Source organism: Ambystoma mexicanum, chromosome 10, assembly GCF_040938575.1.
Source record: "Ambystoma mexicanum isolate Mex_15411 chromosome 10, UKY_AmexF1_1, whole genome shotgun sequence".
Classification (NCBI taxonomy): Eukaryota; Metazoa; Chordata; class Amphibia; order Caudata; family Ambystomatidae; genus Ambystoma; species Ambystoma mexicanum.
In genome coordinates this window covers 1,014,723,803-1,014,744,561 of record NC_090932.1, presented here as the reverse complement: position 1 = coordinate 1,014,744,561, position 20,759 = coordinate 1,014,723,803, and the positions used below count along the sequence as shown (strand labels likewise).

Here is a 20,759-nt window from a genome sequence, read left to right as displayed (position 1 = left end):
CCTCCTTTTTGGCAAGAAAAGCACCAATCCTGTAAGCCTCCCAAGTGCCCTTTTTCGATTTGTTTATTTTGGAGGATTGTCTTTTTAACATTTAAATTATCCCAAATAAGCTTTCATGCCCAAAACTGAGGCTCCTATTTTAAATATGTGCTGATTTGCATAGTGGTACGGCTTATTGAGATGTTCTCCTTCTACACCCCAAAACCAAATGAAATGTTCTCCAGGCAAATTCACATTGCTTATTGGCTCTCTAAAGAAGTACTTTTTTCATGTTTCTGGTGTGTGAATGTATCCCCTAATGTAAATTATCAAAGACCACTCATGCGCTGATCACACACAACGCTACCTACATGTTGCCAGCAAAGTAGATACATTCCATTAGCTAGAACTAAGCCTATTTGCTACTAAACAATGGATGGTTTTAGGCTTCCTTAATCTCTGCAGGTCCAAGGCCATGATGCAATTTTTCGACTCTAAATCCCTATGCAAGAACGGGTCCTGATCCACCCATCCTCATTAACCATCGCTTTTTTACCATTCAAAAAGCCACCAGCATAAGCATGCAATTGCATAGACATGAATGTTCTGATCTTCTCCTTCCTGAACTGCACAAGTTTGCTATATGACTGTTAGCATATGCCACACCTAGATGGAATTTCTCAAGTTTAGTCTGCGCCAAATCTAGACAGAAATGTGGCTGTTAGCATATGCCACACTTAGATGGAATTTCAGAAATGTGATTGTTAGCATATGCCACACTAAGATGGAATTTCTCAAGTTTAGTCTGCGCAAAATCTAGACAGAAATGTGATTGTTAACATGTGCCACACTTGCATGGAATTCTCAAGCTTAGCCCGCGTCGCATCTAGATAGAAATACGATGGTTAGCATATGCCACATTTAGATGGAATTTCTCAAGTTTAGTCTGCGCCAAATCTAGACAGAAATATGACTGTTAGCATATGCCACACTTAGATGGAATTTCATAAATGTGATTGTTAGCATATGCCACACCTAGATGGAATTCTCAGGCTTAGTTTGCGCCAAATCTAGGCAGTAACATGATTGTTGGCATGTGCCACACTTAGACGGAATTCTCAAACTTAGCCAGCGTTGAATCTAAATAGAAATATGATTGTTAGCAAATACCACACCTAGATAGAATTTCAGAAATGTGACTATTAGCATATGTGACTCTTAGCATGCACCACACCTAGAATTATGAACCTAGCTTGCGCGGCATCTAGATAGAAATGTGACTGTAATGTACCGGACCTAGATGGAATCCCACAATTGCAAGGACAGCAATGCCAACTAACCAACCAACTAACAATTCCATCCCTCTGCATACACCTCTCAAACTATAACCAAACACAACCACAAGCCTTAAACGCAGCAATCCGCACAAACTTCACAACAATGCAACAACAAAACAAACCACACATAGACTTGCACAACAGCACACGACGACTACGGACCATAAAACACCCCAAGCCCAGCCGACGGACCCACCGGGCTGAGGCTGCCACAGCACATCACTGCTCTCTTGCACTTTTCCAGCTTATTCCTACTAACCCACCCCCCCCTCCCCTTTTCAGAGCCGCCAGAGCGCCAGGGGACCACTTCAGTGGTGATAGTGCGCGGTACAAATGACCTTTAACATTAACATTAACATACCTGGCTCTCCCTGAATGCCAAATCAGTGGATACCTGCCATATGCCAATTAAGCATGAAATTGTACCCGCTGGTTGCAGAGCAATGTCAAAATAGTTCCAACTCAGGAATCTTGCTAGTGTGGTAATGAGCCCCGAAACCAGCCTTTACTAGAATGCCTTTAATCATTGCATGATTTGGCCATGTTTAACACTGTTTATAAATGTGGCAGGATCAGGGCATTGACATTGCCCAGTAGGCACTGTATTCCAATGTTCTGTAAACCATTTTAAGTATATTCTTTGGTTTTCATTTTGTCTCTGAAAGTACAGTCTGGGCGGCAGCTGTTTCTATCTTTCCTAGTTAGTCCTCTGTTGCCTAATGCATGGCCAGAGGTTCTGCTATCTCAGCTTGCACATTATGCAGACATGGTAGGCAGCCCTTTATACAAACTGGCATTTGCATGGCTTTCAGATCTCTGGATATGCTGTGTTCTGGCTTTAATGCAAAGTTTGAGCATGGGTACATTTTGTTTCGGGGTGGATTTTGAAAGGTAATTTTTCTTTGGGAGATGTGAAGGCATGAAGTAAGACAGACAACAGATTCAAAGTTCAAAACAAAATAGTTTATTTAATTACATGTCAGGATAGTTGAAGGCCTAACTTGCCCATGCTAAGGTGGGATTTCCGTACCTGAACAAAACTAAGGAAAGTCTGAGTCAGAAAGTTCAACTTAACAGCCTGACTGTGTCCAAAACCTATCCTTGCCCTCACAACTAAAGCTACACAATGTGTAGGGATGTCAATAACAAAGGAAACGGTGATCAAACAAGGTTCCGAGCTTCTTCCAGCTCGTAGCTTCCTTCTCAGCTCCCCTTCCCCAAGTTCAGGAAAGTTCCACAAAAGTCTGCAGATTACCTTTCCCAAGTTCACACAGTTCCACAGCTCCTTGGGGTTCCCTTCCCCAAGTTCAAAGCAACACAGTTCCAAAGAAGAGGGGTCTTAAGGTTCCATTCTCAAGACAACATTATAGTTAATTGGTCTTGGGGTTCCCTTCCCCAAGACTCCAACGTATGAACTTACATTTGGTTTCAAACTTCCAATGTTCAACACAACTCCAGGTCAACTTGACACTCCTTCTGGATTTCATTAACAGTTCACGTAAAGTGTTCCTTCTTGGTTTGTTTCACAGTGTATTTATCTTTCATCATTGAGAGTTCCCTGGTTTAGGTGCAGTTGTCAGACCACACGGTCCACCCAGCACAGGTCGCGCAACCAGGAAACCCAGGCTCTTCAGCCCACACAGGTTCTTCCATATTTGCCCCTGTGTGCAGATTCACATTCACTTAGATTCTCCTTGTCGGCCTCTTGCCTGTATGTGCATGTTCACAATCTCTTGAATTCTCTTGGCGTTGCCACAATGTGTCACACAACTTCTGCTAGTATTTGGCCTTGCCACGTGGTAGTTATTCATAAAATTCACTTGACTTTGCCAATTCTCTTTGTGGCGGTCTTATTTATTCCCCACCTTTCTCTTTCACATTTGCCTTTCATCACCTCACAGCTTTGCCCATAATGTTTCATTCAGTTTGGTAGTCAATATTGCTTAATATTTCCTTTTTTAAAGTATTACTGCTTGTTTAATTTTCAAAAATGTTCACTTTGTTATCCAGAACTATGCTCAATGACTTTCAGATCATTAGACATTCATAGCCTTCTTTTGTCATTTCATTCAACACTCTCATAATACACGGCAGCATTAGCAGAGCGCTCCGGACAGAGTGTTGATTACACTCACTTGTTATGTGTGACCATTCTCTGCAACTTCGACAGTTCCCTTCTGCAATCCTCAATCCATGAGCTTCGCTTCCCTCGCTTTCCCGCTTGCCGCAGCGGCTGTGGGCTTCGGGCAGAGCACAGCCTTCTGCTGTTGCTATCGGCAACTAGAGCTCCACCAGAGTTTTAGATCCTCTCACGGGCCGCACTCGGCCGAGGCATTTCTTTCCTTCTCCGTACTCACACTTCTCCCAGTCCTGGCTCTGACTTGCTTCTCTCCAGCCCGTTTCGTCCCCTGCTCTCCCTGCTCACACGCAGGTCTCCGGACTCCCACGGTTCTCTGGCCTCACACAGGTATCTCGCCTCCCACAGGTACCTCTCCATGGCGTGTAGCCCTACCTCTTATACTCCCTAGGAGTATTAAGGGCCCACAGGTGCGGGTCAGAAAGTTGGATTGCCTGACCTCTAGTCAACTTATTAGTGGGACATGCCTGACTTCCCCAATGGTATGCATTCACAGTCTTCTTCTCAGTATCAGAATGTTGAAAATACCTATTGATATTCACTACTCATAGTCCCCTCTTCCTCGTCTCAGTACTGTGACAGGCCAACGGGGGGGGGGAAATGAGGGGAGATGTCTTACAATAGCCCATAAAAGTTAGGGGAGGGTTAGTTTGGTTTACTGAGGGAAAAGGGGATACCATTTGTCACCTGTAGGTACCCCACTCCCGATCCCCAAGGATCCTCCACCCAGGTGATCCTCCCTTGCTTCTCCACCCGCAGTGTCAGGATCCAAAAGCGATTCTTTCCCTGGCCACCTGAGAAGAGGATTGCATGAAATGCAAATCCAGGCACTAATTGCCAAGGTGGCATCCCTGGCAATTAGTCAGTGCTTGAGATAAGTAAGATTTTAGTGCAGATAGTAATGGTGTCCTAATGGGGCACAATGGGACACAATTTAAATACTAGTACTGCTTGCTGCCGGGGAAGAATGTCATGTTTGCCGTTCTGGCTCCCGAACTGTAAAGTTTTAGCTTGCGTCTTTGATTTGTAAACTTTTCTTTTATGGCCAGAGGGCCTTCTATTCCATTTTGGGGTTCTGTGTCCCCATCTTTCTTGGTCCTCTAAACATCTTCTTTGTGCCTTTGCTTTTTCAACTTTTCTTTTGTGGCAAGTGGGCCGTCTACAGGAGTCCACCTGCCGCTGAAACCCTTTTTTCTGTTAGGATGCCATTAGTAGCCCATTTGACTACCAGCCTGGAGTGCTTTTTAAGCTTCCCATTTTAGACCCAGGTCAATTCTATGTGGGGGTGGACCTCTGATCTCCCTAACCCAAAGTAGGCCCACCTCTTAAGAAGCAAGTGCACGTTTTTCTGTAAAGCAAGTTTATTGTACAAATGCCCATGTGGAGCTAGATGATGCCGTGGAGTCAAACTAACCAGTCTTTCACACATTTTATACATTTTGCAACCCTAAAAAACACCCCCACATATTTTATTACAAATCATCCTCCATACGTGATTAGTCAAACATATACAAATAAATATAATCTTCTTTAGTTCCCACGCTCTCGTTGGACACATTTATTTAACTACCATCCCCTTTCAACATATATTTGCATCAGCTCGTATTTACAGTGCACCCCTTTTTGGGATCTTTCCGTGGTAGGTCATAACATTGTTCCATAGTTAGATATTCACACAACAAACATAACTTATTACAAGTTCCAACTGCCGGGGACCTCTAACCCGGACGTGATGTAAAATGTCCCTGCAAGGACACTTCAATATGAGAAGGGGAAGGAACAAATAAGTTCCCTTTGAAGTAATGATAAATATCTTATTGCCTAGACTCTATTACCCCCTCTTCACGACGACCACCGAGGGTAGAGGGCATTAGCCCCCCCTCCTCTGATGCTGCCACGGACACCAGGCTGCATCCCCAAGTAAGCACAGACCGGCATTACACGGCCTGCCTGACCATGTCCCAATCCTGTGCCTGACCTGCCCATGCCGGGCGCGACGCGGCACCACAGCGAGGCCGAGCCTCGATCTGGCCCTTATTTTGCATTCGGCTTCCGCCGGCAGGCGGATGAGCCAGCGGCCTGCATGAAGGCCGTATAAAGGCCCTGTTTGTGCCTAGGACCCCCCTCTTCACGACGACCACTGAGGGTAGAGGGCAGGAGCCCCCCTCCTCTGATGCTGCCACGGACACCAGGCTGCATCCCGAAGTAAGCACAGACCGGCATTACACGGCCTGCCTGACCGTGTCCCAATCCTGTGCCTGACCTGCCCATGCCGGGCGCGACCCGGCACCACAGCAAGGCTGAGCCTTGATTTGGCCCTTATTTTGCATTCGGCTTCCGCCGGCAGGCGGATGAGCCGGCGGCCTGCATGAAGGCCGTATAAAGGCCCTGTTTGCGCCTGTTAGCGGCCTGGAGCGGTATTGAGCGTCCCCAAAAAACTCCTATAGGCAGAACTAGAATCGCATCAGGAGCTCAAACCGCCCGTTCTCTGCATGCCCTCGCCGCTTCTATCATCCAGTCTCGGAGCATGTATCTGCAAATAAGGCTCACAGCATGAAGGTAAACCTATAGACAAACGTTCTGATTGTCCTAGCATCCCCGCCCAAGACTGATTGCACAACTTCCATAGTACACCCCACCCATCGGCTGACGTACCGCATTTCTGCTATCGTGATTTCTCTAAGTGATCTGCTCCTCCATAGTATCACATATTGTGCCCCATGGTCATGTCCAGTCGCCCTTTAACCTATGCTGAGCCCTGTGTTGTGCCCTATGGTCGCCATTAGACCACATTTAACCTATGCTGAGCCCTGTGTTGTGCCCCATGGTCGCCATTAGACCACATTTAACCTATGCTGAGCCCTGTGTTGTGCCCTATGGTCGCCATTAGACCACATTTAACCTATGCTGAGCCCTGTGTTGTGCCCTATGGTCGCCATTAGACCACATTTAACCTATGCTGAGCCCTGTGTTGTGCCCTATGGTCGCCATTAGACCACATTTAACCTATGCTGAGCCATGTGTTGTGCCCTCTGGTCGCCATTAGACCACATTCAACCTATGCTGAGCCCTGTGTTGTGCCCTATGGTCGCCATTAGACCACATTTAACCTATGCTGAGCCCTGTGTTGTGCCCTATGGTCGCCATTAGACCACATTTAACCTATGCTGAGCCTTGTGTTGGACCTTGTTGCGCCCTAGATATGCTTTATTAGTGAATGCCTCACCTAACCTACATGTGCCTTGTTAGTGAATGCCTCACCTAGCCTAGATGTGCCCCTCTACTGAATTGCCCATTTGTGCCTTGTTAGTGAACGCCCCACCTAGCCTATATGTGCCTCGCTACTGAACGCCCATATGCACCTCGCCACTGAATGTCCATTTGTGCCTTGTTAGTGAACGCCCCACACTGCCTATAGTCCTAAGCACCCACGTGCACATATCTGGATTCACTAAGAAATGCTGCATCCATTATTGCAATACAGCAATATAGCGGTTACTCTAAGTTTTATCACCATGACCCAAGAACACCTTACGGCATCTCCTGCCTCGATATCAGACCCGGCCCTACATACGTTGCCCAACATAGTGACTAATAACCCTACCAACTCTCCACCAAACAATATTAGTACCAGAGGTGAAACCTTCACCTCCCTCCCACGCACCTTACTAGACAGAAATCTTAAACTTCGCGCAAGACTCACACAACTATATGAACCACCTAGAAGAACCTTACCATCAACCAACCTAAAAACAAATTACCCACATAAACCACACCAGACGGTAACAACAAATGTCACTACAATCAAAACACAAAAGTTCAAGACTTCAGATACCAACTTAACTACCCCTAGCCAAGCAAACATGCCTAAAGAGACGCTAGTACTCAAAGGAGCACTCCTTAATGCGAGATCCCTTGTCGCCCATGCCCTTGGCATAGCCGACCTCATTACAGAACACAATCTGGACTTCCTGGCAGTAACCGAGACCTGGCTACATAACGCAGCTGGACCATCGCTAATGCTAGCCATTCCAGAAGGCTACACCATAACAAGACAAGATAGGGATGGCACATGAGGTGGTGGAATTGCCATCATCTCCAAATTGAGCCTCTCTCTCAGAACATCCCCTCCTAAAATCCTACAATCCTGTGAAAATATCTTGGTCAAATTCCAGATAAATAACATACAAACCCTCACCATCCACTTAATTTATAGACCCCCAGGTCCTCTCGGTACCTTCGACGAGGACTTGCATAGCCTAATCACCAACAACCTTAAACCTACCTCCCAGCTTCTATTATTAGGAGATTTTAACCTTGGCTTTAATGACCCTATGGACAAACAAGCCTCAGACATAGCCAATACCATCAATGCAGCAGGCCTGTTTCAGAAAGTCAACAGATCCACTCACTCCAAAGGGAGAACACTAGACTGGATAGCAGATTGCAACTGCACAGCCTCTATCACCTCCATCTCTCCCCAATCATGGACAGATCACTCTCTCGTAACCTTTAACCTATCTACAGCCAGACCCTCTCCGACGGTCCCATTGTTAGCACCTCCTTGTCTAACCAGAAACAAAAAGAGTATTACAGCGAAAAAAGTAATCCCCGCCATCCTACCCACGTTAAACGCTCTATCTGACAATCTAGACTCTAGTACTCTAGTTGAAGAATATAACAAGATTATGCTCAACACACTGGACAAAATCGCCCCGCTCAAACTTAGAAAAAGCAAACCTAAAGCGCACCTTAACAAATGGTTCACTCCCCAATTGAGAGATTTACGACTCCTAAAAAGAAAAAGTGAAAATTCCTGGAGACTATGTCCCTCTATCGAAAATAAAGCAAAACTATCCTCTATCTCCTCTCACTTTAAAAAAGAAGTGAACCTTGCCAAAAAGAACTCCTATGATGAACGTATCACTAACTCTCATTCTAGCATGAGAGAACTCTTCGCCATACTGAAGGAATTAGAGTCACCAATAGCCACACCAGACTTAGTTACCAAGGATAAGACTTGGTGCACAGATATTCAAAATGCGCTAGCAAATAAAATCAATACACTTCAAACCAAAATACAACAAAAAAAAGATATGCTCAACCTTCAGCACTCCCCTAATACCTCTACACATAGTATCCCACCAGAGGCAAACAACAAATTTCACTTCTCCAAAACATCCCCACTAGAAGTAGAAAAAATCATTCTTTCACTCAAACCATCTAACTGCAAGGGCGATACTTGCCCAGCACAGTTAATAAAAGACGCTGCCAGAGACCTCTCACCATTTATTTCTAAATTAATCAATGCCTCCTTCACATCAGGCACTATCCCAGCCAATTTAAAACATTCCTGGGTGCTCCCACTTCTCAAAAAACAGACCTTAGACCCACTTATCCCAACCAACTACCGCCCCATTACCACTGTGCCATTCCTCCTCAAAATATTGGACAAAGCTGCCTATATTCAGATACAAAAACACCTTGACTTGTATAAGCTCCTAGGAGCAAGACAATCTGGTTTCCGTCCACTTCATGGAATGGAAACCGCCTTAATTGATTTAAAGACGCAGGTCGACGAGCTGAGGGATGGAGGAGGAGCTGCACTCTTGCTCCTACTTGATCTCTCAGCAGCATTCGACTTGGTCGATCACAAGGTACTCTGCAAACACCTGGACTCTGCTGCCCATTTCTCTCCTGAGGCCATCAAATGGCTAGAATCTTTCCTCAGCGAAAGAACAATGAGAGTTTCTTGCCCCTTCGGCCGCAGCTGACCCTACCCCTATATTATGTGGCGTTCCCCAGGGTTCCTGTGTCTCGCCTACCCTACACAATATCTTCACCAAACCCTATTTTGATGATCTAGACCTTCTGGGTATCACCTACACTGACTATGCAGATGATACACAGATTCTCCACCCGCTTTCTAGGGATCATAGGAAGGACTCGGAATTGGTGAACAGGGTATATCTCGTTGTTCAAGCATGGATGGCCACACATGGCCTGTGCTTGAATGACGACAAGACGGAGTTGATAATCCTGGGAACACATATGAACACCAAAAAATTAGGTCAGGAATTCTCCTCCTTCAATATTGATGGAAATCCTATCAGGGTCTCCAAGGAAGTAAAAACCCTCGGTTTCTACTTGGATTCCACACTATCATTCGACAAACAACTAAAATCCTTGGCCTCCACCACCGCATACACCTGTAAACTGATAAGAGCAGGCAAACCTTTCCTCTCTAATGACAGTTGCATGATCTTGGCTAGAGCACTTATCCTCTCCAGGATCGACTACTGTAATGCCCTTTACAGTGGCGCCAACAAATCTACCATCCAGAAACTTCAAACGCTCCAAAACAATGCTTTACGAGCAGCGCTTGGCATAAATAAAAGAGCACACATCTCCACCATTAGACGTCAACACAAATGGCTATCTACAAACCACAAAATTCAATTAAAAATGATCTCCTTGACACATAAAGCTCTTAACAACGCCGCCCCAAGCTACCTCACAAACAAAATACAAAAAAAACCCTCCATCAGACCTATTAGAGCTACCAACACTAACTGTCTGGTAGTACCTAGATTTAAACTTACCACGGTCGGTGGGAATAGTTTCCCTGTGAAGGCGGCTAAAACCTGGAATCTATTACCCAACAATCTAAGAGCAGATCAGCCGTACCCACTATTCAGAAGGAATGCTATCCAATATCTTATCTCCAACGACCACTAGAGATAGGTTTATAGTATTCCCAGACCTGACACTTGTCCCTCTCCTCTGTCTCATGATATGTTATGCGTACCATCTTCTATGTAACTCATCGACCTGCACGATGATGGTCCTGCACATTTGTATACTATTACTGTATCTTGTATAATATGTATAACTTGTATAATAGCTATAATATCCATTACTGTATCTTGTATAATATGTATAACTTTTACTGTATCCTGTATAATCTGTAACAATGTAAGTTTCGCATTATCTTACCTGCTGCGCCCTTCTACCTATGGGTCTGGAGCGCATTAGAAATAAAAAAAACAAACAAACAAACTTGCTGGCATCCTTATTTCACACTAATCTATAGAACTACCAATTCAGCATGCATGGTCTCTTGGCACATCCTGAGAACCTGATCAAAACCCATAAACCATTTGTCAATTCTGCCCTTAAGCATCTCTTGCAACGGGTTTATTACTCTGCCTCGAACTAACTCTACCAGGTTGCCGGACTTCCCTGGACAATGAATAACAGGCTCCCATGTACTTAAAAGGATTGCATCTCCTCTCCACAATAGTACCAAGTCGTAAAAACCCAAGCCTGCCCATAGCTGACAATCTGATGTTATTGCAGCTGCCCGCTGCCTTTTCTCAACCAGCTTTCCCAGGCACAGAGTTTCTCCTCCCCCCGAGGTTCCTGGGCATGTACAATCCCTAGCTATGAGAAGACTCGAGTTATACAGATTTGTGTTTTCACCAGGTACCCTGTGTACGCCAACTGTCCCAAACGCATTTTCCCAAAGACCCCCATGTATGTATGTATGTATGTTTGTGTATGTATGTTCAAGACTACTGCATCCTCTCGCAATGCTTTCTCCATTGCAAATCTCCTAACTCACGTGGGCATATGAAGCTCATTGCTGCCCAACTTTTAGGCGCCAAGTAGCACGCCACACACATACATTGTGTTTATATTGTATTGGCAGATTTTACATTATGTTGCTGCGCACTTGTGGATCTAAAATGTATCAACTTAAACATAAAGTAACACTAAAAGTAACACTTATCCCTTCCTTATTAAATACACTAGCTACATGTTTTAAGGTTCTCCCTAACACGTTTTCTATTGTCCCAAGTAGGCTTGTACTTCCTCTGCAACTGCTTTTCCCTGGCCTGCTGGATTCCAAAACATGGACTGAAACTCTTCTTGGGAGTATCCTCTTCTGCTGTGCCTGTGCGGTAGAAAGAGAACTTGTCTCGGTTTATCCCATAACTGTGGCAACCATGTTGGCACGAAGGCCATTTTTCTCTATTGGGAACCATTTGGGAACTCTGGAAACTCACTTATAGTGACTCTTAACACGTACTTAACTGGACAGTGTCATTTCTCATATATCGCTTCCACCTTCCCTGGAGTCATTGCATTTCCAAGCGGTTATATTTTTTCTAAACATACCATGGTAAGGCCTGCAACCCGGGCCGCTTGCTGCACACTGCGTTTTAATTATTTATTTCACTGCTGTTGGAGGCATCCGTTCACATGCCCACCCCCTCCCTAATAGTCTGGTGCACCAGGAAGCACAGCACTTAGTCATGAGCCCCAGTCTCTGCCCTGTTCACCCTTGGTGCCTTGCAACGCCATTCTGCTGCAATAATCGGGTAAGGTGGCAGAATCCTGGAGAACAGCAGCGCTGTATTTCTGAAAGCTTGCCACTACATTATTATGACCATTCAGCTTAACTGTGGTGCTACCATTTTGTTAAATCCAGTTTATCTGTGAGGTTTGCCACTGCCTTAAACCTTTCTGCGCCCTGAAGTTACTCCTTCTGATGAACACAGGTGATCTCTGAAGTTTTCCACTGCTTTAAAACGTGCTGTGCCCTAACATTAGCCATTTTGTTGAATCCAGATGTTCTCTGAAGTTTGCCACTGTTTTAAACATTGCTGCACTCGTGTGAGGAGCCAGGAATGAGACTCGGACATGAACGATTCATGCTTTTGGTCAAAGATGTTTATTAACGAAAAGAAGAGGTTGGGATAATGCTTCTGTCCCTGCTCTAAAAAGTGTTTACCTATCTGTAGCTAAAATTAAGGGTCTGTCAAAGTCAGAGTGTCCAAAGCAAAACTGTCCTGTGTCCAGAGTACTATTCTGGCTCTCAAACTCTAATGAACTAAACTCTAATGTGAAAAGGATAAGGTCTTTGGCCTTCAGTGGATTATAAATGTTCAAAAATAAAAGTTCATAAATGTTCAAAAAGAAAAGTTCATAACTCCAACACGCTCCAGCAGGATAAGGTTCCTTATTCCAGAGGGTGGTTCCCTTCCCCTGAATTTCTCTTCCATTGGTTGCTCATTCTTAATATCCATTCCTTAGTTTTCTCTTGATCAAATATACACCACCTGGCTTTTTCTCTTTGTCTTGTGCGGATACCTGGTGTACCCTCCTGCTAGGTTTCCACTCCTCTTCCTGTGGTTAAAATAACCTTTTCAACACTACTGATTTGCTTTTCTCAGGATCTCTTTTCTTTCATGTGTTCCTTATACAGTGGGGGTAATTGTTGCATTTCTTGTTTTAGGGTACTCGCCCATCTAGCTCATTTTGAGTTTCTTGCTTGTGAGTATCGGTTCTTCATCTTGTTTTGAGATGACAGTGCCTCTAGCCAAATGTTAATAATTGGTTACTTTTTCTTGCAGCCAGCTGTCTGAGTACCAGGGTGTACAAACATTTTCGGGCAATACTCACCTCAATCTGTCCTTTTGTACTCTTGAGGGGTATATTGTCAGAAAGACCAAATTGCGTCTCGACATGTCAAGCGACCACAACTGGATTTAGGCCTTGGGCTCTAACAGCTGTTCAGCATCCTGCGGCCCCTGCTGGGCCCCTCTGCCTCGTGTCTTCAGGCTCCAGAACGGCAAAGGCTGCTTCCAAACAACCGTGAACGTCTGTAATCATTCTGTAGGCTTCTGGCGTTACTGCAGTCTCTGCTGGGCCCTTCTGCTTTGTGACTTCAAGCTCCAGTAAGGTCGAAGACTGCCTCCGCACAACAGTGAGCCCTCAGTTGGCTGGTGGTGGTCCCGCGGCATGTCACTTTTCAGTTTTGGAGCCAGTCTGCTCCACGGCTCCCTATCCAGCCTCACATTCTCTCGGCACGTTCCGAGAGAGGCGGCTTTCTCTCTCCAGCGAACCTCGGCCCTTGTCAGCTGTTCCACTGGTTTAAATCTCCTGGACCGAGGTATTCGCTCAAACACTAAAGCACAGCCTGTGTTCCTGGCTTTCCTTGATCTGCAATCTTCCATTCATCTTCGTCACATTTCCTTGGTGGTTATGGGAATGGAAGTCCATGCTTGAATTCTTAGAAGTAAAGTTGTGAAAGTCTAGGTAATTTTTCTCTAAGGGTAAGTCAGTTGTAGATGACTTACAGGTAGACACTGAGAAGGTATTTTGCGTCAGTGAATGAGGACAGGTGTTACAGTAAGCCATTAAGGATTTAGCTAGGGACGGGGCATTCTCAGAAAAAGATGGGGGTTACCATATCTCATCCGAGGGCGCCATTATATTCTCCTGGTGGTTGTCTCCCCCATGTGATCCTCCCTCACATAGCCGCCCCCAGGGTCAGCTGGTGGCTGCTGTCCCCTGGCCACATTGGGTGAGATCTCTGCTGGGAAAGGAGTGATGACACCATCAGATTCATCACACCTCTGAAGGTAGCCATTTTGTTGAATCCAGATGATCTCTGAAGTGGGCCACTGCTTTTAAAAACTTGCTGCACTCTTAAGTTAGCCATTTGTTGAATTCTGGTGATCTCTGTAGTTTGCTACTGCTTTAAACCTCGCTGCGCTCTGAAGTTGGCCATCTAGTTGAATCCAGGTGATCTCTTGAAGTTTGCCAATGCTTTAAAAACCTGGTGCGCTGTGAAGTTGACGTTTTGTTGGGTCCAGATGTCCTCTGAAATTTTCCACTGCTTTAAATCTTGGTGCACTCTGAAATTTGCCATTGTGTTGGCCACTGCTCCGCTCTGAAGTTGGCCATCGTGTTGAATCCAGGAGCCCTCTAGAATGTTTTTAAATTTAGCTGTGGATTAGAACATAGCTTCTGTTTTGGAATTAGCTGGATATCTGAGTTAGCCACTGTTTTTAAATGTAGTAAGGTATTTGAAATAGCCACGGTTTATAAATTTAGCTGTGCATAAGAATATAGCTTTTGTTCTGAATTTAGCTGAATATTGGTGTCCGGTAATACTACAAATTCTAGCTGTACACTAAATGATAGCCTATGTTTGGAATTCTGCTGGATGTCTGAGCCTGCCATGGCATTGCGAGCTATGTGAATTAGCCACTGCTTTTAATTGCAGCGGGACGTTTGAGCCAGCCACTGCTTTAAGTTAGTAAGACATTTGAGTTGGACACTGGTTTTCGTTTTAATTTTAGCTGTACAGTAGAATAAACCAAGAAGCCAACTAAGTGAACACAGGCACATATAACACTCCATGCTTATGGAATATAGCCAAAGGCAACACCACCTACCTGCACACATCTGCAACCATGCACCACTCCCAATGACGCATCGCACAACACCTCTGCCATTAGAATGCAGCTATTCCCAACTACAAAAACTGTCTAGCTCGACACATAAGGAGTTCTACTACTCTACTACTCTTGCATACTCTCTTGTCAACTTCAAAGCACCAATCCACTTGCAAAGCTCGATATGGGTAGATAGTAAGGATATGGCCCCCCCCACCCAAATTTGCTTTGGCCAAAATGCGCACACACATTCTAAACTATGAACAATTTTCTCAAACCTTGGGCTCAGGTCCCCTGAGGGCGTTCACCTACTGCACTTTGAGACCATACCATTGGAATAAAGGCACTATTCAAATGTCAAATTACATTACAATAGTTAACTCCCTGCAGCTCACTCTTTGCCATTCAACTACATTGGGCCTCATTACGAGTCTGGCGGTAGCCATGCCGGTAAAACCGGCAGGCTGCCGCCAGACTCGTGGGGATTTACCTGCTCCGGACTTGCCAGAATCACCGGGTCATTACAGCCGCAGTGCTCTGGTAATTCTGGAGCCGGCATTCCGTTACTCCCCATTCCTGTGGAGTCCCATGGGTCTCCATAGGAATGGGGGCAATGGAAACACCGGCACCATGAAGTAATGGTGCCGGTGTTTCCACATCTGTGGGCGGCCGATGGCGTTACTTCCCGCCAGGTCAGACTTGTCGGGTGTAACACCACACGGCCACATAAAGAGTTAGCTGGTCTGGGAAACGGTGCCGGTACGGGTTTACCGGCACCGTTAAATCCGGACCGGCTAACTCGTAATGAGGCCCATTGTCTCTAAATATAACGCGTATAAATTGTTTCCTTTGTGGATTTCACAGGGGCCTGATTTGGCCCAGTGCTGTGATTCCCTTACTATTATGGTCTGTTATGTGTTTTAACATTTTCCTCCTTATCTACCAGCGGCTTGTGGCACTAATGCCTTTTTAGTATCATGCTGTTACCACTAAATGCGGGGTTAGCAAAGCACACTGTTTGCCCCACGTTGTGGCTATGGATCTGGTATCATCCTAGCTTGGGAGAGATCATTAGCACTTAGCAAGAGTGCAATAGTGCTTCATATCAGTGAAGTTTCAACAGGTTCCATTCAGTTTAACCTCTTGGATCCAAGAAAGGGGATAGCTTGTGCCAAATGTTAGACCTGCGCCTCCTGAACAAATACCCCTAATGGAAAGGTTCAATATTGTCACTCTGGCCATGATCCTCAAGGAGCTGGGTGGTGTCCCAGAACCTTCCAGGATGCATGTTACCATCCACAGGTGGGCCACGCAGCAATAGAATAACTCCAGGATATGTGTTTCTATGTTATCATCCACTGGGCACCCAGGATAGGAATCACACCGGGATACAAACCTCCAGGCGATGGGCTTGCATTACCCCATCCTAGCGCAATCATTCTAGGGTGCACACCTTTAGGATACGTGTATCTTCGCTACAATCCGAAGGCATTACAGGCGTGGAATCACTTCCAGTTTACTACACTGCCATGTGGGCTTATTGAGGACTGAGGGTATAACAAAATGCAGGCAGTGGTATCGACTCCTCTCCACAGGCAAGAAGTCTTTTCCCCATTCCTAAATAAATGGCTCCTGATGGCCAAGTGTCAAGAGATTTATCGCCCACTCCTTAGGTTTTTCTCATGAAAAGGCTAAAAGGACCAAATACAGTGTCTCTTCCCCAACCTAATCCCCTCTGCAGGCCTCAGGGATTTCTATGGCTTCTTGGACCTAGGGTCTGATGCATTATTTCTGGTGCTGGAAGCAAGATTGACCATGCAACCTTTACTGGGTTTACTGCTGACATCCCCTTGTGGAGGATTGCAAAGCAGCTGTGTGACGGTTGATCTACAATTCACAATTTAAAGTCACAAATCACTCTTATTCTCCCTGCCTGAGGATGCATTATCGGAACCTGATCAAGGTTAAACCCCTGGCAGAATATCTTTCCTCTCCCTCCATGCCACTGCTATCCTGTCAGCATTCTAAATGGCGCCTGTTATTATGGATATTCCGAATCGGTCCTGTGGACAGATTTTGAGAGACCACCGTATTCTTGTGAACAGAGAAAGATGCTAGTGTCTAGCAAAACTCTATCAAGGTAGTGTACTCTTAATATTAAAAGTTAGGCAGAATGTATACAAATACCAGTAATATTTATTAAGCTTGAACAAACTCTTATAAATTAAAATCACAGGTAAATAAACTAATAAATATACACTTTCAACATGTGTACCTTCACTTAGGGGTGCCCTTGCTAAAGAACATCAACACTTTACTTTTCATAAAGTTAGCTGAGGTTGATAGAACACTGTAACCAAGTGAAGAAAACAAAAAATAAGGCCCTATACCTGAAGTCCTTTGCTTGCTAAAGGAGATAGCCTAGTGCTCTAAGAGTCCCGTTCCAAAGTAAACCCTTTGCAGGTGGAGCAAGGAGTCTTTTAAGAAGGCTGAACAAGTGTTGGGAAATCAAACATGTAGGTGGAAGTACCTTTAGTAGTGAAGAACAAAGGCAACATAGTTCTTAGGTAGGTAAAAATAAGTGAATGTGTTTGTATCCTAGAAAAGTGTGCTTTGACCACTCAAAGTTATATGTGGTGGCAAGCTGCGTCACCCATTCCACAATGGCCAACCATAAAGACCCTGAATAAGTATTGAAATGGTTTGGTTGGATTTGGGTGTCGCGCGCTCTGCCTACTGCAGTTGGGTAAGCTAATGGTTAGTGTGAAATTAGTTCAAAATGTCCTCAAAGTAAGCCTTCCAATAGATGATTCATTGTCATTGAGTCAGCTGACTCATTGTGCACTGGGAGTCAGCGGACTCAATGACAATAAATGAAGTAGGCAGAGATCGAGACACCCAAATCCAACCAAACCATTTTAGTTCTTAGGGAAGTGGGGTGGGGGGGTGGAGTTTCTCTCCCAATTCTGCCACCTTAAGGTAAGCCTGAGGAGGAATCCTTGGCCGGAACTCACAGATCAAAACCAGGCAAGGGAGAGGAAGGGTTAGGACTTTCCACCCGTTAAACCCTATGGAGCTATGGGGGGTAGACACGGGCTAGTTAACTCACCTGCTGTACTCCATTCTGTCACAAACCACTTCTGAATCTGCTGGTTCCATTTTGTCTCTTGGTTCTATTGGAGTGGGCCATGGGGTCACGGGTGCAAAGATTCCTTTCGACTTAGGTCTGGCTAGTTGGTAGTTCCATGCTCTGAGGAAATGGATCCTAGCACTGGACAGCTGAACGACCATGGCACGATCATGAAAGGACCACCACAATGCAGGCTAGCTTGGAGGATACCCAGGACAAGATACAGGAAGGAGACAGTGTTCTGTAAAGCTCCTCTTTGTTCTGGAGAACTGCAACTGCAGGGAGAGGCCTCTTTCACAAGTTGAAGGTGTCCAAAGTCCAATCTCTGGATGATAACCGATGCAGCAAGGTATTCCGCAAGGAAGCTGGTCAGCCCACTAGATGTTTCTGTGACCCCTCCAAAGACTCCCAAGGTCATGATCCTCAAGCAGGGGTCGAGACAGGTTGTTCCACCGTTCTAAGCGTTGAAGCACTGATGAAGGACTTCTGGAGATCAACCATCCCGGTGAAGCCCTGCTCCGTTGGTGAAATCAGTACAGGTGCAAACTAACAGCAAACGTGGGGGTTCCAGCAGGCCATCAGCACTGTAATGTTTCTCTGATTTTGGAGTAGGTTGGTCCTCCTACATCCTCGGTTAGATTTGTCCATCCACACCCCCCTTTGCCTGCCCTTCCTTGAGCACCTGCACCCCCCAAATTCCTCTAATTGCCCGCCCCCACTTACTATGTATAGAGTCTGCTCCACGTCTTTCTGCGGCATCACTTCTTGCACACTGGCATCTTCGCAGTGTTTCTCCAGTGCAACATTCCACATGTCTCGATGCTTCCTTCAGCCTTCTGCCCGCCGACTTGTAGCACTTCTACGTCTGAATAATTTCTTCCAACTATTTAAAAGTAAACTAAGACTTGCATATATCTTGACAGAGCTGCAAGGCTCATCTGTTCTGTCGTTTATAACTCCTTGTGCAGAAGGAGGATCAGAGGCGGCATGTTTGGTGGCACACACTGTTATTGTAGGATATATAAAACAGAACCTACCTTTCCCTGACCCTGAGGGATTTCCCTACCTCAACCAAAAATACTAAGGATTCAGTCAGGATGTCCATTTAAATTAGGAGTCCACCGTCCTGTGTCAAAACCCTCCTTCTGTTCCTTACACTTGTAACTAAACTAAAGAGGTAACAGATCTTCTTGGCCCAGAAGAATGACTCTCTTCTTCTGGACAATGAATTCCAGTTCCAACTGTAGATGGGACCTTTACCTATGGTAATGGCTTCCTTTCCCCAGGTCTCGATTCCTTTCCAAGGTATCAAAACAAAGTTGCAGGTTGAGATGTCAAAAAGTGGCAAAGTTGGGGGTGTGGCCAAGATGGTGGAGAGGTAGGACGCCTGACCCATACCTCCTCCGACCATCTGCCCAGCCGCAATGTTAACGGTGACTTGAAGATCCCAAACGCCCCTCAAGCAGTGTCACCAAAGCAGGGGCCGTGGCAAACACTTTGCAGAGCCTGGTCGGCGACCACTTTGCAGAGCCCGGTGACTGCTGAAGTGCGGGGTGGAGGCATCAGAGGAGCCGGAAGAGCGCTTGCCGCGCCATCATGGCGGCTGCCGCAACTTTGAAGTGGAGCCGAGGGGCAGCCGTGAGTCTCATAGCCCCATGTGTGGCCTGGTGATGAAGTCGAGGCCTGCCAACTGACGACCCCCGGCGTGAACCGCAGATGGGAGCCGAGTGACTCTCCCCCAGGGGGGGTGAGCGTGTAGTTCCTCGGTGAGCGGCCTGGCTCCCGCCGAAATCCCACGGCCTGCAGAAAACAAGGCCATGAGTCCGGGGGACCATTGAGGCTACTGAGACCCTACACTTTCAGAATACGGTGCAGAGGGGCAATACTTGGTGCAGCAGTGGGCGGGGGATGGGCCTGTCCCCCTGCCCAATGGGTCCAGTGGGGGGTCCCCTTTTTTCTTTGCTGAATCAACCACCATTCTGGCTGATGGGGCTGATTGCAGACCCTCGGTGTTTGTAGCAGTGATGCCGCTGAACAGTGCACAGGGAGGAAAGATGAGCTAGGTGTGGGGGAAGGTGAACTGTGGAGAACACATACACAAGGCTACCCCTGTGCCACCAACGAACTCCCTCAAAAACTCCATAAGTTCTGGGGTGTACGAAGAGAGGTGCCTGCTTTAGAAAGAGGGGCAGACCATAGGTGACCCCCATCCAGGAGCTGCGCACAGACGTTCGTATGAGGAAGAATGTCAGAGGCCTCAAAGAAATCGAAACGCTCCAGCATAAAGGCATATCTATCAAGGCCCGCAAGACAGACCCTCCAGAGAAAAGCATGGCCGCTAATTACACCGATTCAACCATGGGCTGCGCCTAGTGTGCCGCTTCTCAAGCCAGAATATTTCACCAAGTCCCTTGACCTGCTCCAAAAAGACAAGAGTCACTGCACTCTGAAATATCTGAGCTTCGTAAAGAGATGTTAAGTTCGGTACGACGTCCTTTCATCGTGGGATGTTTTTTCGCAGGGTTTTTTACCAAAGATTTTTTTTCGAATACAAAATCATTGAATTTTGGGGGGGGGGTTAAAAAAATTATATAAATTGGTTGTGGGTGTACTGGAATATAAAAAAAATTAAAGGCGAGGGGGGGTTTGGGGCGGGTAATCCCACCAAAAATAAAAAGTAAAACAATTGAGTTTTTTCGAAAAAAAAATCTGCGGTAAAAAACCCTGCGAAAAAACATCCCGCGATGAAATGACATGGAACCGTTGAGTTCACCGCTGAGATCAGGAGAGAGGTAGTGGCCCTGGGTGACAGGGAGGACCACAAGTGCTCCCTCACCACGCTCGAAACTGACATGAGGGAGGTCCAAGGGAAAATGCTAGCCCTCCAGGACAGTAACGAGTTTTATGGTGAAGTGTGATGACCTAGA

The 20,759-nt window shown here is 45.9% G+C and overlaps 1 protein-coding gene across 1 annotated transcript in view; it reads left to right on the top strand.

Moving 5' to 3' along the window:
- The window catches only part of CCDC150 (coiled-coil domain containing 150), a 917,521-nt gene that overhangs the window by 675,375 nt on the left and 221,387 nt on the right, over nt 1-20,759 (top strand). The gene's annotated exons all lie outside the window — the stretch shown is intronic.